We start from the raw sequence: 26,888 nt of genomic DNA, 5'->3' as shown, positions 1-26,888 counted from the left end.
CACACAATCATCATGTATATAAACCACACATAGACACATACCCACACATGCCTACAGGCATGCGCAGATGTGTGTGCACATAACTCAGTCAGCCACTGTACTTGGGAGCATCACAGGGCTCTGGGCACACACCCTTGGGAGATCCTGCTTCAGTGCTGGGTCTGATTAAGTCAGTATTTCCAAAGCCAGAAAGTGAAGCTGGAGTCATTGTTCTGTTCCAGGCATTGTGATAATTTAATGATCACTCTGAGCCGTGGGAGAGGAGCTTGGGGGTATTCTGCAGGAGTCAGAAGGTATTAGGGCTCTGTGCAGTTAGAGCCAGCCTCTCAACACCCACAGGCAGAGCTTTGGACTACAGTGATATGCTGGGCTGTGAACAAAGAGGAGGCGTTTCATGAGTCAACAACCTCCTTGCTGTTAAATTTTTGCTGAAAGGCATGTTCTACCCCACTGAGGCCCCACAGGCCAAACAGAAAACATCTCTCATTTTGACATGTATTAAAATCTGAATGTGTCCCGGAAATGGGGGCAGGAGAGATGGAGCCCTGCACTCTGTGGTAATCCGTGCCAGCCTTCCTTAAATGATAGAGCAGCATCAACAGCTGAGACATGCTCCCACCCAGAGCTGCATGTTCCTGTACCTGATTCAAGCCATGGCTGTCAAAGAGGGACACAACAAGAACCAGGCATGATGGCTCATCCTCATAAGCCCAGCTCTTACCATGAGGATTGCTATGAGTGCTAGGCTAGCCTGGGCTACAAAGTGAGGCACTGTCTCAACAAAGCAACAAACAAATGCCTGAAAGAAATAGAAATGCTGCCTCAAGGTCATGGTCTGAATGGGGCTTAATAGCCATCCAACTCTGCTTTCTAGTGACCTCTTGTGAGATCAAGAACCTGCAAGAGCGAGCCAAGCCACTGTTCATATCTCGCCCATCTGCAAGCACAGACTACCAGCTACCCAGGGAACATCAAGACCTTAAAGGTGGTAAGCAGAGCCAGGGGATCTTGGACAGAGGCTTCTACCCCTGAGGGCCTGATAGGTTACCTGGTGACTGCTCACAGCACAAGGTCAAGAAGGACTCTGAGGTTGTGTTCGGGGAAGGAGCTGAGGGTTATCATGAAAATGGTGGGGCCGGAGGGCAGTGGCACACGCCTTTAATCCCAGCACTCAGGATGCGAAGCTAGGCGGATCTCTGTGAGTTTGAGGCCAGCCTGGTCTACAGAGCAAGATCCAGGACAGGCACCAAATTAACACAGAGAAACCTTGTCTTGAAAAAACAAAATGAAAAAAAAAAAAGAAAATGGTGGAGGGGCATGCCTGCTCTTCTTCTGGCCTTGATTTCTCTCTAGTGATGGCTTTACTGTAAGTGTGGGTCTATAGACACATGGGCTTGTACACTCTAGGCAGAAAACACCAATAAGCAGACCAGATTCAGAGGAAAACACCACCGGAGGGAAGTGGGGCCTGTCCAGTTGCTGCTGTGTGGAAGTGTGGAGTGTCTGGGGCATGAGTCTGATGGTTTCCCAGTCATTCAAGATTTCAGAGTTCAATGTAGAACCATTTTTTAGAGTTACTATTATTTATTTGTTTGTTTATTGTGTGAGTATGAGTGTGCATTACAATGTACATGTGGAAGTCAGAGGTCAACTTGAGGAGTGTGTTCTCTCCTTCTACCTTGTTTCTGAGGTGGGGCCCTCTTGTCATTTCTCTCTCTCTCTCTCTCTCTCTCTCTCTCTCTCTCTCTCTCTCTCTATTTCTTTCCATTTTTTCTTATCCTTCCTAGTTTTTTACATTCTTCTCTCATACATTATATCCTGACTGAAGTTTCCCCTCCCTCCACTCCTCCCAGCACCCCCTCACTTCACCTCTCCCCCAGATCGACTCCTCCGTTTCCTGTAAGAAAATAGCAGGCATCCCAGGAATATCAACTGAACATGGCATAACAAGTTACACTAAGATTAGGCCAAACACTCATATCAAGGCTGGAAGAAGCAACCCAGTAGGAGGAAAAGGGTCCCAAGAGCAGGGAAAAGAGTCAGAGACAGCCTCCACTCCCATTGTTAGGAGTCCCACAAGAACACCATGTTGCTGGGTGGTGGTGGCGCACGCCTTTAATCCCAGTACTTGGGAGGCAGAGCCAGGTGGATCTCTGTGAGTTCGAGACCAGCCTGGTCTACAAAGTGAGATCCAGGAAAGGTGCAAAGCTACACAGAGAAACCCTGTCTCGGAAAAACCAAAAAAAAAAAAAAAAGAACACCAAGTTACACAACCATAATGTATATGCAGAGGACCTAGCTCAGACCCATACGGGCTTTGTGATTGTTGCTTCGGTCTCTATGAGCCCCTGTGAGCCCTGCTTAGTTGATTCTGTAGGCCATATTCTGGTGGTGTCCTTGACCCCTCTGGCTCCTACAATCCTTCCTCCCCCTATTCCGCAAGGTTCTTTGAACTCTGTCTAATATTTAGCTGTGGGTCTCTCCATCTGCTCCCATCAGTTGCTGGATGAAACCTCTCTGATGACAACTGGGCCAGCCTCCGATCTATGAATTATAGCAGAAAAGCCATTAGGAATCATTTCAATGACTTTGCCTTTTTTTGCCAGTCATGTTTGGTTATATCCTAGGTCTTTGGGCTGTCCAGCCTCTGGTTCCTGGCCATCCAGGCAGTGTCAGGGGTAGGCTCCCTCTTGTGGCATGGGCCTCAAGTTGGACCAGTCATTGGTTGGCCATTCCCAAAAGTTCTGTGCCACTATCACCCCCAGCACACCTTGCAGGCAGGACAAAATGTAGGTCAAAGGTTTTGTGGCTGGGTTGGTGCTCAGGTCCCTCTACTGGAACCTTGCCTGGTTACAGAAGACGACATGAGTGCATTGATGTAGGAGACAACTTCCTGAAGAGAACAGTGATAGCACAGGCACTAAGAACAACGATTAATAAATGGTACCTCACAAAACTGAAAAGCTTCTGCAAGACAAAGGACACCATCATTAGGACAAGGCAGCAGCCTACAGAATAGGAAAAGATCTTCACCAACTCCACATTTGACAGAGGGCTAATATCCAAATTTATAAAGAACTCAAGAAACTAGACATCAACAAACAAAATAATCCAATTAAAAATGGGGTACAGATCTAAATAGAGAATTCTCAACAGAGGAATCTCAAATGGTTGAGAAACACTTTAAGAAATGTTCAACATCAACAAAAACATCACCCTGAGTGAGGTAACCCAGACCCAGAAAGACAAACATGGTATGTACTCACTTATAAGTGGATATTAGCTGTAAAGTAAAACATCCTTAGCCATCAGGGAAATGCAAATTGAAACTACTCTGAGATTCCATCTTAGACCTGTCAGAACGGCTAAGATCAAAACCACAAGTGAAGTTCATGCTGACAAGGATGTGGGGCAAGGGGAAAACCCCTCCATTACTGGTGGGAGTGCAAACTTGTACAGCTACTATGAAAATCAATATGGTGGTTCCTCAGAAAATTGGGAATCAATCTACCTCAGGACCCAGCTATACCACTTTTGGCCATATACCCAAAGGACACTCCATCCTACCACAAGGACACTTGCTCAACTATGTTCATAGCAGCTTTATTCATAATAGCCAGAAACTGGAAACAATCTAGATGCCCCTGAACTGAATAAAGGACAAAGAAAACATGGTACATTTATACAATGGAGTATTATTTAGCAGTTATAAAATGACACCAGGAAATTTGCAGGCAAATGGACGGAATTACAAAAACATCACCCTGAGTGAGGTAACCCAGACCCAGAAAGACAAACATGGTATGTACTCACTTATAAGTGGATATTAGCTGTAAAGTAAAACATAATCATGTTACAACCCACAGACCCAGAGAGGCTAAGTAATGAGGGCTCAAGGCAAGTGGGGGAGGGGGATACACGCATCTTCCTGAGAAGGGGAAATAGAATAGATTTTGCAGGTGGACTGGGGGCATGTAGGGATGGAAACAGGAGGGATCAGGCTGCAGGTGAGGAGGGATCGAGGGAGAGAATACTGGGAGAGATGACTGGAATTGGAGCAAGTTTTAGAAGAGATGTGGAAGCCTAGTGCAGTGGAAACTGCCCAGAATCTATTAGGGTGACCCTAGTGAAGTCTCCTAGTAATGGGGGATAGAGAGCCTGAACTGGCCCTTGTCATTTCTATAGGCTAGCTCTCCATGGGCTTCCTGCTGATTCTCCAGTCTCTGACTGCCGTCTCCCTGCAGGAGTGCTGGGATTACAGATGGCCACTACTCCATCCACTTTTATTCACGGCTCCATGGGTGGAACTCAGATCATCAGGGATGTGCAGCAAGTGCTCTTACATGCTGGGCCATCTCCCCAGCCCAGTGACAACAAATTTAAATACTTAAAAAGCAATCATGTATACTGTATGCATGTGTGTCTCCAGGCTGGTATGACCCGTACCACATCGCTCTGAAAGCTTTGTTTTCAATAATCTAAAAGATTCCCCTCTTATCTAAAATTCCATGTGGGACCCGTGGGTCATTGCCTGTTAAGTCTCTCGGTCAACTTTCAGTCCCTTCCCCACATGGCCAGGGCATCATAAGCAAGTGTCCGTTAGCATCTCATAGACTTGCTCTTACTCAAGTCTTACTCAAGTCTTCCCTTTGGCTCTTCTTTTCTGCAGCTGAAAATTTGTACTCAGAGACATTGCTGGCTTGTTCAAGATTGCACAGTCCATACCCAAATCAAACTTAACCCTTTGTGATTTCAGAGCTTTGGGGTTTTACGGATAGAAATTCTATGACACAGTCAGCAGCATTCAGTGGAAAACCCAAAGTTAGGGAGGACCCCAGTTTCCTGTCTAGATCCACTGTGACGTTCCCATTGTTCCAGAGGATTGCAACTTGACCCACTGTAGTGTGTAATCCAGCAGACACTCTCGAGCTGGACCTGAACCTGCAGCCCTGTAAGGGCAGTCCTCCGGCTGCAGTCCATCCCATCAACTGTCTTGAAGGAGCTTTGGGGGTTTTTGCTGGAAGGTGGGAGAGACAGAGAGGCTCTTCCATCTGGTCTCCATTAGGGCGCTGTTAAATTTTTCATGCTCTTCATTGTAGCAACAAATAAAAGCAGAACGAATCTCTTTGTTGAATGGTCCCCGACTGACATCACTGGTGATTAAATGGCAGGCTTCTTTTCTCATGACTTGAGCCGACCAATTCCGTGGGAGGTTTGGGGAGAGAACAGGTTCCCACCATGAAGCTGAGTGGGAAGTATTTTGAGGTTGATGGAGGTGGGAGAAAATGACAGCTCTTGGGACTGGGGTGGGAAAGAAGACACTCCGCAGTGGTCTCAGCCCTGGAGATGACAGAAGGCTTAGCATACATACATACATACATACATACATACATACATACATACATCTGTTCATCCACTCAATAACCCATCCATTAATCTACTCATACACATATCACCAGCCAAATCATCAATCCATCCATCCATGCATTTGTACATACATACACACCAGCCAACCCACCAATCAATCCATCCATCAATCCATCCATCCACCCATCCATGCATACATACATACATACACACCAGCCAACCCATTCATATATACATCCACACCTCCATCCACCCATCCACTCATCTATTCACCAACTCACTCTTCTAGTTGACAGCCTATCCTTTCATCCATCTACCCATCCACCTATTCATCTACCTACCAACTCATCCATTCATATATTCATCCATCTATCTACCCACTTATTTATCCACCCACAAACTCATCTACTTATCCATACATTCACCCATCTCTTCATCTACCCTCCATTCATCCATAAATCCATCAACCCACCCACGTGTCCATCTACCAATTCACCCATCCACTGCTCATCTACCCAAGTATCCACCGACTCACCCATTCATGCATACATGTATACATGTACCACTCTTCTTTTTTGTCATTGTTTTGGTTTGGTTTGGTTTTCAAGACAGGGTTTCTCTGTGTAACATCCCTGGCTGTCATGAAACTCAAGAAGCAGAGGCAGGCAGATCTCTGGGAGTTGGAGGCCAGCCTGATCTACATACTGAGTTCAAGGCCAGTCAAAGCTACATGGTGATGTGGTGAGACACTCTCTCTCTCCTCTCTCTCCATGTATGCATGTGTAAACACACACACGTACATATATACACACACATATATAAACATATACATATACATACATGCATACACACACACACAAAAAAAAAAACAAACCAAAAAAAAAAACATCATATGACCCAGCCAAACATTTCTGGAAACACCCCAAGAACTCTGATCCTTACCACGGAGACACTTGCACACCCATATTCACCACTGCTCTGTTCACAGCAGTGAGGGAAGGGACCCCCACTTTCAGGCATCTCATGCTTTCTCCCAAGCTGCCCGAATGAGGAGCTTGGGGAAATGTCTCAGAGTACCAAGCTAGTTTCCCCTAGCCTGAAGAGGGACTTGAACCCATGCGCTTTAAACCCCTCCCCTCAGTCTTTGTGTGCCACATTTCTGGTACCCCATCTAGTTCAGCTTCTGTGCCCTGAAGGAGCAGCCCCTTCCTGCCCATTTTACATAGGGGGAAGGTGAGGCTCAGCAGGTAAGCTTGCTAACTGAAGAAGGAAACCAAAGGCTGCAACTGACAGTCATCAAACTCTCCTGCCTCTGTCAATGGCCACTTTTGGGGCCACTGCGGGTGAGGTCTGGCCCACACAGCTGCTTCTCTGCCCGGCATTCTGGGGTGACCATGGGGAGGACTTGTCCTGAGCTCACCTGAGGCTGCTCCAGGCAGAGGTGATGGATGAAGTGGACTTTATCTGTTAAAGTTGAAACTGTCAAATGAGAGTGTAAATATTTAATTGCCTGCAATGACTACTCTCTACATAACTATTTTAAGTCCGCCTTCAATACAAAGCAATTGTAAAATAAACGTACCACCTGGGCCCAAGTCTCATGCCCTCTTCCTGGAGACAGCTGCTTTTGCTCCCTCTTGCAAGGCCGCTTCCCACCACGTACCCCAGAGAGGTTGTGTTTACATCACCCTCTATCATGGCAGGGCTTCCAGAGCAGGAAAGGAAACACAGGCCTGCTTATTCATGTCGCTCTCACACACCACTAATGGCTCGCATTGAATGCCCATCTCACACTTTCTTTGAGTCATTGACGGCTACTACTCTGTCCTTGTGTTAGTTTCTATGTTGCTATGACAACATGCCTGATGCAGCAACTTAAAGAAAAAAGGGTTTGTTCTGGGTCACGGTTTGAGGGTACACAATCCATCATGGCAGGGAAGGCATGGTGGTAGAAGCATGAGGTGGCTGGTCACATCGCATCCACAGTCAGGAAGCAGAAAGCGATGGATGCTGTACGCAGCTCACTTTCCCATTTCTGTGTAGCCCAGGACCTCAGCCCATGGAATGGTGCCACCCTACACTCCGCATGGATCTTCCTCCTCAATCAACCCAAACTTCCTCACAGACATGCCCAGAGACTAAACTAACCTAGAGATTTCTCCACAGGGATGCTCAGGGGCTTGTCGCCTCAACATTCTAGATCTTGTCAAGTTGGCACTCAATATTAGCCATGGAGGTCCCCCAGTGGCTGGTTTTGGGGGAGGTGTCACCCCTCCTTTGCATTATAATGTGCCTTTGTTGAGATTTCTCCCTCTTGGGAGCCCAAAGTGGGACATGGGCAGCCATGTTGCTTCACACCCATGTCTACATCCTGTCCTCCTGGATGCTACCTCCTGCTCTGGTCCAGCCCAGACCCTTCTCTGCAAGCTGTTTTCTTGCTCATCAAACAACCAACCACAGCAAAATACTTCTTGGGAAAGTCCCATGGCCAGAGCACAGCATGGCCTCCCTGTGGGACCTGCTACTTTCCTGGCAGGCTCATTCTCTCCCAAACACTTTAAAGACAGCGTCACCAGAACCTTGAGACAAATTCCAAGAAGTTTCTTCAGCAGAGTGGAAATGTGAACTGGCTTAGTGTGTGAGGCGCCCACAGTCGCCTGTGGTAGTTAGAGTTCAGGGGACCAAAGGAAGGTGTCAATACTTGGAGGTGGAAGGAACCATGTTCAGATCATGATGGAAGAAATGAGAACCAACTACAGGAGCAGCAGCCATACTAGCTGATTCTCCCTCCACCAGGCACAGAAATGCCACCAACCCTGCAGGGCCCCTGTGAGGGAGCAGCTGTTCTCACCCCCTGTGGGGGTTTGAAAGAAAATGGTCCCCAAAGGGAGTGGCAGTATTAGGAGGTGTGGCTTTGCTGGAGTAGGTATGGCTTTGGAGGAGGAAGTGTGTCACTGTGGAGGTGGGCTTTGAGGTCTCATACATGCTCAAGCAGTGCCCAGTGAGTCAGTTCACTTCCTGTTGCCTTTGGATCAAGATGCAGAATTCTCAGCTCCTTCTCCAGTAACATGTCTGCCTGCACATCACCATACTCCCAGCCGCCCTGTTATCCGTCATGATGATAATGGACTAAACCTCTGAAACTGTAAGCCACCACCTTGATTAAATGTTTTCCTTTACAAGAGTTGCCGAGCTCATGGTGTCTCTTTACAGCAACAGAAACCCTAACTGAGACACCCCATTACACAGATGGGAAAACCAAGGACGCTTTGGTTCCTGCCATTTCTAACCCAGATCTTCCCAGCATCCTCCAGCCTCTCCCTTTGCCTGCCACAGCTTCCTGGGTGCCTCCTGTGGGAACAGAGCCCTGAGATGCCCTATACTTGCCCCAGGCCCCTACAAAAGCGCAAGCTGAAAGCCGGCCGGCCCTTTGTTCCGTGGCTTGGGCCATTGTTCATCTCCAGCACTGTAGTCAGCCCTTCTCTCCCCAAACTATCCAGCCCACAGGTCCTCCTAACACTCCCTGTGGGACAGTTTACGCCCCCGTTCTGGAAACATCTAGTAATGTCTGGGGGCATTATTAATTGTCACAGCTGGGGAGGGCTGTTGCTGGCATCTGCTGGGTAGAGGTTAGGGATGCTGTTAAATGTCCAATAGTGGAGAAGACAGTCACCCAGGACAAAGAAGCTCCCAGCCCTGTGGGCCGAGTCCCAGGGTGGAGGAGCCCTGCTCGAGGCCTGGGGCCCAGCTTTGGCCTTGTCTGACCCGCTACTGGCCCTAGTATGGACGTTCTATTTTTGAACCCTTACTTGACTAGTCTCCTCCGAGCTCATGCCTCACTCTCCTCGTGCCAGCAGCCCACCACGGCATTTCATGCCTCTTGCTGACCCTGGTAGCTTGGCTGGATGGTCACCTGTTTCCTGTCCCTATACCACATGCCACCCCACCCTGTGCAGAGGGACCAATCTGTATGGCCCTCCTGCAGGGCCACAAGGGCAGAACTTTTTCCTATGTGGGCTAGCACTAGCTACCGTGGCCATCCTCTGCCAAGACACCAAAGAGACCCCCATCTTCTGGGTAGTGGTCTTCCTACCCTAGGACACAGTGTCTGGCCTGGCAGATACCACCCACCCACTTTTACTGAAGCATTAATTTTAGGTACCCAGAGGCTCTGTCCCTTAGAGTCCCAGTGTGGAGGCAGACCTGGCAGTAGAAAAAAAGATTCTGTGACCCCAAAATACAAGTATTATCCAATTGTCAAATATCATTCAACTGTGACAGCTGACCGCCTGACGTAGACAACAGGCCCCTGGCAGTGGGACTGGTTCCCTGGGAGTCTTTCACTCGGGACATTAGGATGGATCTAGGCCGGCCTTTGGCAGACAGCTTTGCCTTCAGTGATCTGGGTCCTGGGCTGGGCTGCAGGCTGGCTCTGGATCCGTGGGAAGGAGAAAGGCACTGGGCCCTGCTCAGCTGGTCCCCTTTCTTCAGGCTTCCACCCCCTGCTGAGATGTCCCCACTTGTGAGTGGAATAAAACTTGCAAAGCACATTTCTGCTGGAGTGGGGGCCTGGAGGTTAAGTCCACACAGACTCCCTCAACTTGAGTTCTCAGTGAATGCAGCTCCCTTCCTATCTCATCTCCTCGAGAAGAGGACTATTAATCAATCAGACAGAACCACCCCCACTCCCCACCCCCACCCCTGTCTCTGCCCTTCAAGTACAAAGAGTGAGGCTATGCCATCAGACCTCAGTCTGAGGTCTGACTCCACTGTTAGTGGGTTTTAGGGGTTATACCCCCCTAAAAAGAAACACTGACATCCTGACCCAGCTCTTCATAAGGTGACAATATTTGGAGAATAGGCTGGGCTCTGCATCTAATATTCCTGATAGCTATAAGAAGATGGCCATGAGACAATGGAGGCACATGTTGGAATCCCACAAAGGAGCAGGGACCATTAACCTCTCGCAGAGGCTTGGAGAGAGTCATGGAATAGATGCTCCCTCCACAAGTCCCTCAGGAGAAGGAAGGCTCAGTGATGCCTTGGTTTGCACTTCAACCTCCTGACCTACCCAAGAATAACCCCCTGCTGTTGGAAGCCAGCCAGTTAACTACACACCCGCAGCTGGGCTGGGGGCTGTGTATTTCCCACCTCCGTGTTCCTTCCTCTGATGGTTCTAGTAAAGTTAATTCAGCACCTGCCAGGTGTCCATCCGTCCCCTCACTCCATCTGCACTGTCCCTCAGTCCCTGGATCACACGTAAGGATCCAAAGGCTGGGACGGGTGTGCTGCTGGTGTGTAGTTAACTTGGTTCCCAGTCTTGAGATTTACCGCGGTGGGGGCGGAGGGGCAAGCACAGGCCTTCCTGATTGTAGGCCTGGACCTCTGGAGGGACTGACTGGGGAGCATGCTGTAGCTTAAGTTTTCCTGCCTGGCCCACAGTCAGGATAAATCTCTCTCACCTGCCAGTCCCACAGCCGCTCAGACCCGACCAAGTAAACACAGACACTTATATTGGTTACAAACTGTATGGCCGTGGCAGGCTTTTTGCTAACTGTTCTTACAGCTTAAATTAATCCATCTCCATTAATCTATACCTTGCCACGTGGCTCGTGGCTTACTGGCATCTTCACATGCTGTTTGTCATTGTGGTGGCTGGCAGTGTTTCTCTGACTCAACCTTCCACTTCCCAGCTTTATTCTCCTCCTTGTCCCGCCTACACTTCCTGCCTAGCCAATGGCCAATCAGTGTTTTATTTATTGACTAATTAGCAACACATTTGCCATACAGAACATCCCACAGCAGCATGCAGTATGAGTTTTTGTGCTTCAGCCAGATACTGTGAAGACTGAGGTTGGCAGAGGTAAGAAGGAAACCAGGGGGAGTGAGTCCCGATGGCAGCCTGAAGGACTGAAATGGACAGACTGTCACCCTGGGACTTCCCTTCAGACCAGCGCGAGGGCTTGCAACTCCCCACAAGCACTCTATCCCAGGACTACACTTTCACCCGGAGCTCCAGTGTGAGAGGACCAACTGAGGTGAAGCCAAGAAGCTGTGGGAGGTGCAGGGTGTGTGGAAGGCCACGTTGGGGGTGGGGCCAGTGGAGGGAAAGGCAGGTTTTCTGGGGGAGGGAAACAGTCAGGGACCGCTTTGGAAACAACAGGTTCTCTCTCAGGCTTTTGCTGTAGGGTAGGGCATGCTGAGCATCAAGCAACTCTCTGTGAGACTCTCTGTGTCCCTACCTCCACCCCACACAAGCTGGGGAGCCAGGCTGCCGGAATCAGATGGCAGCCCACGCTCACCCAGTGTGAGACCCAGGATTTGGTACTGACTCCTCTGTGTCTTAGATCCCGGGGACATTCAGCTTCATGGTGGAAATAGAATCCACCAAACTCACAGTGCACCCACTCACACTCCGCCCACCCAGGACCTTGCAGAAACCACCTTTGTTTGGGTGGTTACACTTGCAGGAAAATAAATGCTAACCCTGGAGACGAGTTAAGCATCCTAACTGTGGGTTACTGTCACATTTGTCCCTGTCTCCCCCAGGCTCTGAGCATGGAAGGTCCCCAGAGCAGCATCTCCTAAGCATCCTCTGGGCCTTCCCTCCAGAGACTATGCTCTATTATCTGGCCCTTCATGATCTCCCCCATTCTTTCTCTTGCATAATGACCAACTATGACATTGCCTGCCCCCCAGGTTCTCTCAGGTCTGTGCTCCATTTGACCTTTAATCTCTAGTTCCATGGGTGCTAGAACCAGCAAATACAATACCAGAGCTGTGCAAAGCTCCATGTTGAACGTGAGTGTGGGGAGTGGGAGATCCGCCAGGCTTCCCAGAGGAGGTGACACCCGACGAACCCACCGGATGAGTGGCATGTCGGCCAGAGAACAATCTTCACATGACTGTCACTTTGCCACTGCTGCTCTTAGGTTATATAAGGGATAGAAGATTAGAAGAAGTCATGATTGATGGTGACCTCATGGCGTCTGACCAACCCAAGTCCCAGAGGCTGCTTGGCCTGCAGGAAGATGTTACAATGCATTGAGTGACATCAAGAGTTATATGAAGGTATATATATATGTACACATATATATTATATACACACATATATGATGTGTATATCATATATCTGATGCGATACATATCATATATAATATATGATAGGTAAATAGAATGGAATTATATGGGGGTAGATAAATATGTAGATAGAGAAATAGATTAGATACATACATACATACATACATACATACATACATCTACATATTTGTGTGTGTGTGTGTGTGTGTGTGTGTGTGTGTGTATGTGTGTAGAGGCCAGGGGACAATCTCAGATGTCATTCCTCAGAGGCTTGTTTTTTGAGACAAAGTGTCTCATTGGGCCTGGACCTCACTGATTGGGCTAGCCTGCCTGACCACCAAGCCTCAGGGAACTTAGTGTTTACCACGCCACGCTCCCCCACCCCCTCTCAGTGCTGGGATTACAAGCACAGGCCATCAATCACTGTTGTCTTTTCCTACATCCAGGGCTTTGCTATGAGACACAGGCTCAGAGATCCCTGGTTATCCTGGGATAACCACATCTTACCACATCTGACCTCAGTACATCGGTCTCATCACTCACCTCTAATTCTAGGGTTGTTAAGGACGTCCCCAGTGCCCTGCATGAGAAGCCCTGTGCCAGCCTATAGAGTGTAAGAGTCAAACTCGGGCTCCCTCTGCCCCAGTCTGCTTTCAAAGCTGAGCTGACTGGACTCTGAAGAACAGGACATGGCACCTGGCACCCAGGTGGAGCTGAGAAGACTCTTTGAGGATTGATCTGACCCCTGGGGGAAGCCAAGCACCCAAAGGACCCAAGTGGATAACTAATCCTATTTTTAAGCCTTCTGCTTCCCTAATTGCAGGCAAAGTAGACTGCTGACCTCTCCTAACCTCTCTCCTCCCAGGAGGCTGTAAATCCTGCCAACCAGTGACCAGATAAAAAAACGTTTTCTTGTGAAGTTTTAGCATTCTCTTAAACAAAAAAGGCAACCCTTTGGTCCCTTCATCTTGTTTCATGATAAAGTCAGGCCTCAGTGCCGGGCAGATTGGAGATCATAGGAACAGCTGCTCAGAGGCCGAAGATAACGGGCATCAAACAAAGGGGTTGGACTCAGTACAAACCCCAGTTCCATCTCGGCCCCCGATTAACTTCCTCAGCATCGCAAATCTGATTTGGTCACCAAAGGGGAAAATCAAAACCAGACACCGACATGAAAGGCCCTGTTCTGTTTGGTTTGTGTTTTTGTATGCGTGAGAGCCTTTTCACAACAAGAAACGAGAATGTGTTCCCGAGAGGAATTCTACTTTCAACAAGGTGAAACCATTCAAGGAGCCGTTTTTTTCCCAGCAACAAATATTGTCATTTTACAGCACTGGGAATGTTTTGCCCAGGGGCATAAAGTTTTCATTCTACAAGCAGAAGAAGCCTGGGATGGAGTTCTTTCTTTCTTCATCTCTTCCTCCCTCTCCTTCCCTCCCTCCCTTCCCTCCCTCCTTCCTTTTTTCTCCTTCCTCTTCCTCTTCTTAGACTACACATATCCTCCAACTTACTACTTAGTCCAGGAGAACCTTGAATTTTTGATCCTCCTGCCTCCCCCTTCCCAGTCAAGTGTGAGCCAGCCCTGGTTGATACAGTGTATCCCCTGGTAGCCTTGAATGTAACAGATCTTTCTTTGGATTGCCAGCTCCTGGATAATGACATGGAGACTTCTTATAAAGTATGAAAGCTTGGCCTTAGTTTAGGCTTGTTCCCACCTAGCTTTTAAAACTTAAATTAAGCCAGTTTTATTAATCTACGTTCTGTCACATAGTTCCTTACCTCTCCTCATTACCCTATGTCCAACTTTCTCCACATCTGGCTGGTGACTCTCTCGAGCCTCTGATTTTTTTTCCCAGAATTCCTATCTCTCCCCAGAAGTCCCGCCTATCCTCTCCTGCCTAGCTATTGGCCATTCAGCTTTTTATTAAACCAATCAGAAGGTGCCTTAGGAGACACATCTTCACAGTGTACAAAAAGATTATCCTAACACTTGAAACTAATATGTAACTAACGGCGACGACCTTGAACTTCTGATTCTTCTACCTTCAAATCTCAAGTGCTGGGATTATGGTGTGAGCCACCACACTCAGTTGGCTGTGGTTACTTGGGGGTCAAACCCAGAGATTCATGCACACTAGACAAGCAGTCTCTAATGACTGAGCTGCAGCTGGGGGATGCAACTCGGGTAGAGTATTTGGGCAGCATATGTGTGAAGTCCTAAAGCCAGCCATGCAGTTGAAGGCACATTGACGACTGGGCCACACCCGCAGCCTGGTGAAGGTATTATATTATTATTATTATTATTATTATTAATTTTTTTGAGACAGAGTTTTTCTTTGTAGCTTTGGCTGTCCTGGAACTCACTTTGTAAACCAGGCTGGCTTTGAACTCACAGAGATCTGCCTGCCTCTGTCTCTGGAGTACTGGGATTAAAGGTGTGCACCACTATGCCATGTTGGTCTGACCGACAGATAGGGCGGAGGCAGGACCGGTCCAGAGGTCTCTCCCTGGGGCTGAGCAGGATGATGAGTGTCGGAACGACCCAGACCTCCCCTGTCCACCGGAGAGAAACACACTGGGCTGGGAGTCTTGTCGAAGCAGGAACTCGCTTTATTGTATCAGGAGTGAACTTATATAGGTTGGGGTGATGGGGGGGATGGGGTGAGGATAGCGGGCCAATGAGATGATGCCATCTCAGCCGATTCTATGTCAGGGAGTGCTGAGTCACTCATGCAGAAGTCATGTCCCAGGACAGGTCACCAAACTCAAGCTGGGCTGGGGAAGTTACACTGGGCCTCAGGCCCAGACCTTATGGGGCCCAACAATGCCAGACTTGGTGAAGGTATTATTAATGTCACAAGATTGCAGTGTGTCAAATAATAAAATGGGTAATAATGGGAGATTTAAATTGTTAGGGTTTAAATCTCCTTCTTAATCCCTTGACCATCGGGATGCCTGACAAATGAGGAAGCAAATAAGATAGACATGTGTTAAATAAGACAGAAATGGGTTAAGACTAAAAAGAACTGTAGTATTAATCTAAATTAAGAACATCAATTCGAACTGATGGAGTTTTGCTTTTACATGTGTTCCGACCTTGTCCACTGAGAAGAGCTACCTAGAGCAAACACATCACAACAAACAGATGTTAACTCAAAAGGTATGCGAATATCAGGGCATAAGAAAATGAAAGGAGAGAAAAATCTTCACAAACTTGAGATAGAAAAAAAAATGTTTAGGGTGAAAAAACTATTAACCAGCGAAGAAAAACAATGGACTTCATTCAGCTAAAACCACTTATGGTATTAAAAATTGAAATTATCACAAATGCTCACTTAAAATAAGTGGATTTTATGGAATATAAATTATACCTCAATTAAGCTATTATAAATTTTAAAATAAGAATAAAGCAATACTATTAAAAGTTGCCTTTCTTATTGTTTAAACAAATTGGGAAACTGGGAAATATATGAGGATTTGTGAATTCCAAACACAGTGTGGGGAAAATGCTCTCAAGCTGTGCGTTCCACCAGGCAACGATAAAGAAACAAAAGTTTTTGAAAGACTGGACGAAAGATTTGAGCAAACAAAGATGTGTAACCGGCCAGTAGAGATTAGCTAACCCTGCGAAACCCATGGCAACAGCTAGCTTCCTGAAAACACCGAGTGCAGACAGTGTACAGTGGAGTGTAGGAAGGAAGAGTCACTTGGCAAAGTTCTTAGAAACTTCTCGGTGACGTAAGTCTCCACAATTCTACTCTCCGGCTCCTCCCAAAGAGAAATTAGAATGTAAAACCTTACAGAGACACACAATGGCACTCGGATGTGTCTGTCTGCTTGCTGTTACCATAACAAACGCCTGGGCTAAATCAACTAGCAAAGATAAAAGGCTCATTTGTGCTCAGTGTTAGAGGTTCCTTTGGAGCCTAGGGTAGAGACCTTGTGGCGGCATAAAACTGCCCACTTTGTGGAGGCCAGGAAGCAAGAAGGAGAGAAGAGGGAGCCAGGACCCCACAGTCCTTCTTCATGGACATGCCTCCAAAGACCCAAATTTCCCACTATGCTGTGCTCACCTCTTCAATTCCCCGTCTCCCAGCAGGTGTCACACGAAGGCAAGGAAGGAGAGCAGGAACTGAGGCAGGGGAAAGCTTTGCTTTCATGACAAGGCAGGCCTTGTGACCACTCCACAGCCCACAGAGGGGGATACCCGGGTCCCAGGGGGATGAGATGAGGGTGGTTCACAAGTTGGAAGATTCCAGCATGAGCACACTGGTGGAGTGTCGGAGAAAGAATTTGCTAACAGATCCAGGGTTAACTGTGTGGGGTACAATGGCACAGTAAGAGACACATATCTGATGTCTACACACGGCTCCAAGTGTCCTAGAGAGCTCTGAAGTGAGGACAGCATCTTGTATGCTAATGAGATGATTGGGGGTGGGGCCCCCAGACAGGATGGGGTTCAGGTTCAAAAGAGCTTTGTCTGGTTGAATACCGGGAGGTTCCTGGAGAGTGGCCCATCCGAAGAAGGCAGAGAACGTGGTCCCTTCCCTGTACCTGGCCCTGTGTGTCTTTCACCTGCCCATTCACCTGTGTCCAGTGTTACCCCCTTTTTTTTTTTTTTTTTTTTTTTTTTTTTTTTGGTTTTTCGAGACAGGGTTTCTCTGTGTAGCTTTGCGCCTTTCCTGGAACTCACTTGGTAGTCCAGGCTGGCCTCGAACTCACAGAGATCCGCCTGGCTCTGCCTCCCGAGTGCTGGGATTAAAGGCGTGCGCCACCACCGCCCGGCCGTGTTACCCCCTTTTAAGACCCATGGCTAAACTGTTTTCCCGAGGTCTGTGGGGTCCTTCAGCAAAGTAATCAAATCAAATCAAATCTCTTTATAGCTGGTCAGTCAGAACCACAGGTAAAACAACCCAGGGCTTTTATGATTGGTGTCCAAGAAGGGCGACCTCAGGGGACCAAACACGCCACCTGTGGTAATCTGACACTATCTGAACAGCCTGTGTCAGAGTAGGGTTACAGGATGCCCAGCTGGTGTCCGCTGGAGACTTGCTCTACGGGGAAATCACACACATAAACACACATCTGATGCCCAAGGTATTGTGAGGAGTAGTGAGAGAGGAGATGTTTGTTTCTGCCCCTGGTAGTGTGGGCAAGTTAAGTACAAAGAGTTTTGCAAGAAAAGAGAAGTGAATGTACTGGAGAGCCAGAGTCCAGGAACCAGGCCTGTCTTTTGCTCCGGCCAGCGGGAGTTGCTGTCCAGCTCTGTGGTTAGCCAGATCCTGGGAGATGCATAGTTGTGGTGGGGAGGAGGGGCTGTGAACACCTGACACTCCTTCCTCATGTTATTCCTGCTTCTTTATGTCACCTCCCATGTCCCTATCCTTCTGGCCACCTGGTGGTTCCCTGGTCACCTTCTCCAGCAGTTAGAGTAACCCCAGGGCCAATAGACTTCATGAAGGAGGGGCAAGGTGGCTAAGAGGATGCTCTATTGTCCTGCCCTATTGTGGAACAGTTATGAAGGGTACCCCAAAGAATCCCTAAGAGCAGAGGTTCTCAACCTGTGGGTCTCAACCCCTTGGGGTTATATATCAGATATGCATCAGATTTACATTATGATGCATAACAGTAGCAAAACCAGAGTTATGAAATATCAAGGAAATAATTTTATGGTTGGGTTGTCACCACAACATGAGGAACTGTGTTAAAGGGTCACAGCATTAGGAAGGTTGAGAACTGCTGCCTAAGAGGGTCTCAGGAAACTGGGCCCCTCTGACCACTGTTCACTCTCTCTCCTGGTCTACTACCTCAAAATGAGTCAACATCAGCTCTGGGAGGACTCAGCCACCAGTGGATGGCTGATGAGCTCCAAGGACAGCCGGGTGACAGCCGAGCTGAGCCGGCTTGCTCAGGGTAGATTAAACACCCTCAGCTCTGTGCACCAGAGGCTTCACTACCACACTGTGTGGCCCTGTGTCCCCAAATCCACAGAGTAAGGAACAAAACCAGAGTTGTACCTGAAAACTTCTGTCACCATTTGTTTTTAATGTCAACTAGACATAATCAAGAGTCATTTAGACGGAGCTGGAGAGATGGCTCAGCGGTTAAAAGCACTGGCTGCTCTTTCAGAGGACCCAGGTTTGACTCCCAGCACCTGCATGGTGCCTCACAACTGTCTGTAACTCCAGTTCCTGGGTATCCAATGCCCTCTTCTGACCTCTGTGGGCACTGCACATACATGCATACATGTCTGTGGTACACAGACATACATGCGCGCAAACACCCATATATATGTGTGTATTTATATACACACATATATAATTATACCACATACATTACATTATATATAATTATATATATACTAAAATTATATATAATAGATATAATAATAAATTTTAAGGAGCCATCTAGGATGAGGGGGTCTCCTTTGAAGGATTGCCCAGAGTGGCCTGTAGCTATCGATGTCTGTGGGAATTGTCTTGATTATTGACTGATGTGGGAAACACCAGCCCACTCTGGATAGCGTCACTCCTGGGCAGGGGTCCAGGATTATATATAATTTATTATATGCAATAAAGCTGGTGGAGCACAAAGCAGAGGGGGTGAGGCAGTAAACAGCATCTTCCATGGTTTCTGCTTTGGTTCCTGCCCCGACCTCCCCCAGTGATGGACTGTGGCCTGGGGAGAGTAAGATGCAATAAACTCTACCATTCCCAAGTTGTTTTCATTTAGTGTTTATCACAGCAACAGAGAAGCAAAGGAGGAGGACCCCCTTCTTGCTGCTGGCCCTTTGAGCTCCCTAGCACTGTCCAGGGAAGCGCCAAAGTCAGGGAGGCTCAAACAATGGAACGCTATTTATTCCCAGCTCTGGAGATCAAGGGCGGATAGAACTGGTTTCTGCTGAAGCTTCTCCCTGTGCCTCACGTGTTCCTCTGTGTGTGGCTATGTTCAAATGTTTTCTTCCAGAGACACAGTTGTAGGCTGAGGAGACAGTTCCGTCAGTAAAGTCCTTGCTGTGCCACTTCTAAATTTAACCCCCCTTGCAGAACAGTACTGCTAGGCAAGTGTGAGGACCTGAGTTTGAATCCCCGGCACCCATATAACAAACTGGGTGTGCGGCATGCACCTCTAACTCTAGGACTGGAGGGCAGAGACAGGTGGATGTGGATGTGGGTGGGAGGGCTCACTAGACAGCCAGTCTAGCTAAAAGGATGAGCTCTGGGTTTAGTGAGAGACGCTGTCTCAAAAAATCAAGTGGAGAAGTGATTGAGAAAGACATCCTGATGTCAATCTCTGGCTTCCACAGGTGTCCTTGTACACACACACACACACACACACACACACACACACACACACACACACACACACACACACACACCAGAGAAAAAGAATGACATCCTGATGTCAATCTCTGGCTTCCACAGATGTCCTTGTGCACATGCACACACAGACACACAGACACAGACACATACACGCACATGCACACACACACACACACACACCAGAGAAAAAGAAAGACACAACTGTAGTGAATTGGATCTGTTCTAATGTCCTCATTTAACTAACTATCTCACTGAAGACCGCATCTTCGACTAGTCACAATCTGGGGGGCAGACTCTGAAGTAGAGTTGAGGTAGGAACACCAGTCAGATACCAGTCAGATCTTTGATTTCAAATGGGCTGCTATTCATTTGGTTTGGGGACCAATCAAACGCAGAAAGGGTTGCCTTCGCCCTCCCATGGATGGCACAGGGCTCTCCCAGCCAGACACTCTCTTCCTAAGCGTGGCCTCCCCTGCTTCAAATGCCAGGGACACGCTGGCCATCTGTTGCTCAGACCTGGCTGTGAACTTTACCCCCAGAGAGGTTTTAAAATTTAAATCCCCTTGCAGAATATTAATTCTGCTTGCCTCTTTCCTATCCCAGATCCCAAAGGAGCTGGTGGTAATTGAGACCCAGCCAGGCAGTCCTCTCACAGGCCAGCTTGGGTTCCCAAGGTGGAGGTGCTGGGGAGTGTTTTTATTTGCATTTTAACGGCTTCAAACTCCAGAGCGTTCCCCCTGAGCCCTGGAGGGGCCTGAGCTCTTTCCATTCCACTCCATTCCACCTGCCGCTGCCTGACACAAAGCTCTGTTTGTGTCCCTGTGGCTGTGGGGGAAATGGCTAACCCTGCACCACCTCATCCACCAACAGGCCACAAAAAGCCCAAACATGAGGTGCAGATCAAAACAGGCCAGGCTGCGGCTCTGCCAAGCCAAACAGAGAGGAAACAAGCCCAAGCCTGCAGAGAAACCAGATTCCCCTGAAACGGCTGCTCCCTGCTGTGTCTGGAAGGCCCGCTCCAATAAAGCAGCTCGGAAAGGCCCAAAGGACCCCCACGGCCCTCAGCTTGACGGAGGTGCCAATAAAACTCTCAGAACATCCAGGCTGCAGGCCCTGTAGGCACTGCCCGGACGTAAACCAGCTATGAGCAGCTAGGGAGTGGGAGGGAAGAGGCCTGCTCCCGACAAGGCCCACCAGCCAGCAGCCCACAGGCCAGAAAGTAACAGAGAAGCCATTAGGGAGAAGGAGGCCAAGGTGGTTGGATGGGAGGGGGAGTCTGCCACCTCTCCAGGCCTCTGCTCCAAAACCAGGCCTAAGCTGTTAACTCCATGGGAGCTTCAGGAAGGAGCCATGGCCGCCAGCAAACACAGGTTCCTAGAGGAATCTAAAGGAAGCGGTCCCAGGAAACAACCGCAGACCTAGGGGCTATAAACTCAACTTTGAAGGCACCCTGGAGATGCTGTGTGCTGGTCCACAGAGAGGAGAGGGTTGTGTGTGTGTGTGTGTGTGTGTGTGTGTGTGTGTGTGTGTGTGTATGTGTGTGTGTGTGTGTGTGTGTGTGTGTGTATCAGAATCCACAGTCACTAGACATACCAGTCATGTATGTGCATGCCAGTAGTTTTCATGTGTACAGCAGGCCCTCTTTATTTGTGGGAATGTGGAATTGTCTGTAGATTCAGCCAAGGGCCGTCATAGATATTTGAAAAACAACGTAGTTAGGCCTATAGAATTTTCATCTGTATATTCTGGTGATTTCCTGAGCGAGACAGCGTATTTATATAGCATTAAAGTGCATGGGAGGGTGTGTACAGGTGAAATTCAAAAGCCACATCATTTTACATAAGGGACTTGAGTGTCAGTGGATTCGGATATCAAGGGTGTTGTACACAGTGGACATGGGTATGGAGAAGGCACATGCACACATGTGTGTGTTTATGTGTCTGTAGGGTTCCCAAATTTAACAAATCAAATATAAGATGCATAGTTGAATTTGGATTTAGACACATGCCAAAAAAAAAATCACAAATAGGTTTTAATAGAAATATCCTCCAACATTCCATGGTACATATACTAACATGGATCTTTGTCAACTTACAGGCAAAAATCAACTTGAATCCCTTAATTTTGTTTTTTATAGTTAGTCTGAAAAAAAGAAATAAAAGAACACCCCCCACTCCAACACACACAGTTTTTCTTAAAGAGATTCGAGTGAAAATCCCAGCTAGCCCAGCTCAAGGCTGTGACAGGAATTCCCTGAGGCCATGGGCAGGCTGGGATAGAATCCAGTCTGTCATCTGGAAGAGAGCCTGGAGGCGCTCTTTGGTGAATGTTAGCGCAGAGGGCAAGCTGTTTGCCACCTGGACAGTCTGCGCCTTGGCCCTCTGCGGTGCCCATGGCTCGTCTGCATCTTCGTGAGTAGCCTTTCATTTGTGCATGGACGGGGCAGTCAGAGGATGAGCCTAGCAAGGGAGAGCCCCAGAGATCAATCCTCACGCCCCAGCAGAAGATCATGCAGACCTAGAAGCCACCGGAACCCCTGTGATCTGTGCCCCTTTCTTTCAACTTAGCAAGCCTGTGCTTCATGACATCGTGTTGGAGGTCAGCTCCCGACACTTGGGAAAATAAAGACCCAGAGGTCATCCTTCTCGCCAGAAAAGCCTATTTAAGCACTTGGGGGCCTGCCTGGGTGACAAAGTTTAGCTCCCAGAGCAAGGACATGTTCCTGTCCCACAAGAGAAGGATTCAAGGTGGTGCTCTATCTGGCCATCTCACATCCACACACGCAGGTTGAAAACCCCTGCCCTCTGCAGAAAAGGCCTGGGAAGCCTGTGGACATTCTGACCCAGGGGACCACAATAGAGCCCACCCAGGGAGAGTCAGCTGCCTTGAGGCTTCTCTGTGTGCCCGGTGTGCATGCCCACATCTGCCCATGGCAAGCTGAGTAAGTGCTTGGGGGAGAGAAAGTGCTGGCTATGTGGAGAAGGGGGCCTTCTGCCCTCTTGCTGAGGAAAAACTGACTGCTCAGCTGACTGAGCATGCTCACAAGCCCCTCCTCCTCAGAGCCAAAAAAGCAGGTGGGTGTCCAGTCATCACTAGCTCATCTGCTTCTGTTCCCCCAGAGGAAGACGCTGCATTTAAATCTGAGAACTGCAAGGATGAACCTGGCTGGACCAAGAAAGGTAGGCATTGGCAGCGTGTGGGAAAGTGGCTTCTCTGGCCAGGAGCCAGCACCGAGACAGTCTTCATTTGACTGGAAGGTTGTGTCAAGACAGCTGAGGCGCCAGATGGGCTCAGACAGCTCCGTGAAGTCCAAGAGACCAGCTCCCTGCTCCTGCACTCTGTAAACCACCCAGTAGGGGGCACTGTTGACCCCACATGGGCTAGCTCAACACCTACTCAATGTGGCTGCTGTCCTAGAAGTCACCAAGGAGTGAAGGCTGCTCTAGGCCCTATAGCAGTCCGCTACAGTCCCAGAGTGCCCAGCTGCTTGCAGGCTGCTCACATCAGCCCTACCTGGCACAGCCCAGTCACTTCTTGCTTCCTTAGGGCTAACACCCGCCATCACTGTCCCAGACACCATTTACCGAATGTGCCGGGTGCTTGGGACTTACTCCAAACCCACAGGAGTCCTCTGGATAGGGAGTGATTATTCCCATTTTACAGATGTGAAAGGCAAGGCTCACGGGGCTTCCTTCTGTTGTCATGTCTTTCCAGTTCTACAGTCCACGCTCCTGCCTCAGCTGCTATCCTTGCACGGAGCTGCCTGCCCCCGGCATCAAGGAAATCCTTGGCTAGCTGTCCCTCATGTGCCACCCACAGCACCTCAAATGGCCCCCACATCTCTAACTGAGCCCCAAATCAGGAGAGGGTGGTGGGAGACCAAGCAGAATCCAGCCCCTTTCCTAGTCTGGGGGAGTCAATCGGCTTCCTGGTGGGGGTAGCACTCCAACTTGGAGCCCAGAAGCGCTAGGGTCAGTCCTGGAGCGGGGTTGGGTGAGCACTTTCGGAACATGATGCTTCCTATCTGAAGGGGAAGGCCCAGGGAGCTGAGTTGCTGCCTGCAGAGGCCAGCAAGCATAAGTTGAAGAGCAGGTCCTGCTTTCTCCTTACCCACTCCAGGGGACATCTGACAATGTCTGCGCACATTGTGGACAGTCCCATCTAGGAAGGCTAGAACTTCTGAGATCTGGTGCGCAGGGGCCAGCGAAGCTGCTGCACGCCCCCACACTGCCCAGGATAGTGCAGTGAGACCAGACTGCTCTGTCCCACAAACACATGGTGTGCTGTAGAGATGCCTGCTCTAGCCCTGTGCCTTTACCGTCTGATCTTTCACAGAGCCTGGGAGACGTCTGGTCCGGCAGCATGGAAGTTCAGAGGGACCCTGCTTGGAGGTCTGAAATAGCAGTGACAACACTGGTTGAGACATACCCAGGGGCCTGACCCTCGGGGTGGCTGTGCTGGACTCTCTCCCAAACCTGAAATGAGTGTAACGTGTTCTGTAGAGGGACAGAGCCGACAGACAGTCTGTCCAAGACCACACAGCCGTAGCACACAGAGCCCAGATTTAAGCCTGGAAACGACGAGGGGATTCAAGGCCTACATTCTTCCCATACCTGGCCACCCCCTGCAGAGTTCCCACAGAACACACAGGCCCCTCGCTTTCCAAAACAAACAGGAGCTTTCTGCAACCTCCCTTCGTTCATGGGCATGTCATCTGTGATCCCGTGGGACCAGTGTTTTCCGGTTCTCAGGTTCGCCAACTCTACTTAAGCACTTGGCTGTCCCTAAGCCTCAACTTTTCCCCATCCCCTACCTTGTAATAGAACCATCAAGGCCTGCGTTGTGGTAGGGCTGCTGGCTAGGAACACCCCAGTGGCTGCGTGCAGGTGCACATCAGAGGACAGGCTCAGCTCTGTTCACCTTCCTCGGCCTTGCACTTAATCCCTGTTCTGATTGGCCCAGGCAGGTATTTTCCACCTCCAGGGTCATGGAGTCTTCGCATACTTGTGTGGACAGCCAAGCAACCAACCCATGTGAACCCTAGAACAAAGAGGCCTCAGAGCCCCTTCCCTGACTCCACAGCAGCTCAATGCTGCACTTGTGACCAGCCCAGGGCTGCCTGAGTCCTGAACATTATGCATTGTCTGAGGCCAGCCCCCTGAGGCCAAGGGGCACAGACCAAGGTCCCCCTTAGAGCAGGAGATAAGTGAGGGACATGCCTGCTGCCTCTACGGCAGCGCCCGGGACACTTGTCTCAGCACCAGGCTTCTGGGGACTCAGGAAAGAGAGGTAAAGGCTTCAGGTGAAGATACTCCTCGCAGCTCTCAGAAGCTCTGATCAGTCCTGACTCACGGAGAGCCCCACATTTTTCTGCAGAGTCCTGGACAGAGGCAACCCTGGAGCCTAGAGTGGAATGCACCCCAGCTGAAGCCAAACACTCGCTTTTCACTGAACCAGAACAAGCCCGGAGTGTTTTCCAAAGCCGTTCACTCGGAACATGAGTGCATTTGTTTATTCATCCAATCTTTCCTCACCGGCTGGCCTGCGTCCTCTGAGCTGGCACGGTTCAAGATGGGTGGATGATGGGGAGGAGGAAGTGAGGGCCGCCACAGAGAAGGTGGCACACTGAAGAAACGGCCAGCCTGTGTCCCCAGTGCCAGCCGGTGTCTGGTACATGAGCCGTCACTACAATGTGCTCAAAGAAAGTGGGGAAGGGCAGGCAGCCTGGAAGTCAAGCAGGGGCCCTAACAGAAGTGTCATTAGGTACCCCAGACGAGGCAGGGCCTCTTACGGTCCCAGAAGACTGAAGACAAGATAAATACATATTTTACCTGCCTGTTATTTTATCTCTACTGTCTGTTTTTATCTAAAGGAAATGACATAAGTCAAGAGTATTAAAAGGGGCAGTTGAGTTTTCAAAGGTCTGCAAGGTATTCTGAGCAAAATGCCTGGTTGAGCATCCATCCATCCATCCATTTGTTTATTCATCTTTGCTTCATTCATTCACTGACCAGCCTTCACAGAACACCTACCTAAACCAGAATCCCGGAGTCTCATCCACTCCCTATGCACTTTCAGCTTCCATAGCAACAGAAAAGCATCCCCCAGGACACCTGCCCTTAAGCTTGGGCCCTAGCAAATGGCTTAAAGGAGATGTCTGATTAGCTTGAGCTGGGTACAGAGAGGGAGGGCCTCCAAGCATGCAGCTACCATTCCGTCAATAGCTTTGGTCTTTACAGTTTATAAAACACCGTCACTTCTGGGTGTGTCTTTAGACCTTCATAACAATTCCAGAAGTTCCCAAAAAGGTAAAACTAATGGAATAGAAAGGAAAACAGAGGCTTGGGGGTTAAGCAGCACCAGCAGCACCTCTGAGTTAGAAGCAAAAGCAAACCCAGAGCTTGAACCAAAGCTTCAAGGTGTGACCAGATGCTGCGAACTGATACAGAGAGACCTTGAGTAGGTATCTAAAGTAGTTAGTCACGTGCACCATCCTGAGAGTCTCAGGGATAAACACCAAGCACGTGTGGCCTATGAGGAATGTGCTAGCGGCCCAAGAATGTTCTATGGTGAGTGCATGGCGAGACTGGTTGTATTTTCCAAAGATAGCCCTGACAGCCTGTCCGATCCCACAGGATGCTCCTGTGGGATTTTCCTGTTTGGGTGGGAGCTCCACCTCAGCCCCTGGCACCCTGGCATCCTATACCCAGAGTCTGGAATGTTCTGGCGGAAGATCCACCTCAACTCCTCTCCCCCATCTCTTTCCCCAAACCCGCCCCTTCAAAGCCCACCAAACCCAGCTTCAACCCCACAGAGGCTCAAGACCTCTCCCACAGGGTATTTAAGCTGCATCCCAGGAAACAGATATGTGGTTTTCTAGTCTCTTATCTCTGTCTCCTCTCTGGGGGGCTGGAGAATCACTTGGGAACGCTTTATCCATTAAACTGGGGCTTTTTCTAATTTGGTCTGATTCGGTTTGATTTGGATTGCTGAGTCAGCAGAAAGGCTTATCGGGGTGCAAAAACCTATCGTTTCCATCTGCCCATCAGGACGTAGACTGTGCTATCACCCCCACTCCAAATCCGGGCCAGCTTTAATGACTTACCCCAGCGACAGAAG

The 26,888-nt window shown here is 49.0% G+C and overlaps 1 long non-coding RNA gene across 1 annotated transcript; it reads left to right on the top strand.

The window, feature by feature from the left end:
* The first annotated feature begins 22,082 nt into the window (after positions 1-22,082).
* On the top strand, positions 22,083-26,676 carry LOC128110525 (uncharacterized). The gene is made up of 3 exons (XR_008218234.1): positions 22,083-22,180; positions 22,889-22,948; positions 24,105-26,676. It is a non-coding gene; the product is annotated as an uncharacterized LOC128110525 (long non-coding RNA).
* Positions 26,677-26,888: the final 212 nt, after the last annotated feature.

This window comes from Peromyscus californicus, unplaced genomic scaffold (assembly GCF_007827085.1).
Source record: "Peromyscus californicus insignis strain IS unplaced genomic scaffold, ASM782708v3 Scaffold_15__1_contigs__length_86483966, whole genome shotgun sequence".
Classification (NCBI taxonomy): domain Eukaryota; kingdom Metazoa; phylum Chordata; class Mammalia; order Rodentia; family Cricetidae; genus Peromyscus; species Peromyscus californicus.
Note: the sequence above shows the minus strand (reverse complement) of the source record. Positions and strands in the feature narration are given on the sequence as shown.